The sequence below is a fragment of the Egretta garzetta genome, unplaced genomic scaffold (assembly GCF_000687185.1).
Source record: "Egretta garzetta isolate BGI_Z169 unplaced genomic scaffold, ASM68718v1 scaffold785, whole genome shotgun sequence".
In the NCBI taxonomy this organism is placed as follows: domain Eukaryota; kingdom Metazoa; phylum Chordata; class Aves; order Pelecaniformes; family Ardeidae; genus Egretta; species Egretta garzetta.
The window spans coordinates 174733-175133 of record NW_009259609.1 but is presented as its reverse complement, the minus strand read 5'-3'; positions in this window follow the sequence as shown (position 1 = coordinate 175133).

Sequence of the window (401 nt, the reverse complement as noted above, 5' to 3'; positions counted from 1 at the left end):
CTCTTCCCGCCCAGCACACCCTGACGGGGTGTTTTTAATCCTACACGGTCCTTTCCCCTTAAACCCCCCTGAATTTGCAGATAAAATAGTAGAAGTAACTAGTGAGTATGCAGTTAAGCGAATAGCAGCGTTTCCCTGACGAATTCATTGTGTGCTCCTGTGCTGGCGCAGGTGTTTGGAGCGGGGGTCCTCAACCAGCAGTCGGTCGCTCGGCGTTCTGCTGCAAAGAAATTTAAGAACAGGCAGGCGTTCTCCAGCATGTCAGTCCCTTCAGATTTAGGTAGGTTGGCAAAGCCTGAGGAAGGTTAGAGAACACCGAGCGTGTGCGTGGTTGCAGTTAACTCCCAGGTGCTCGTATGTGGAGCTCCTAGAGTTTACCTGTCTCAGTTCAGTGCTGTGTA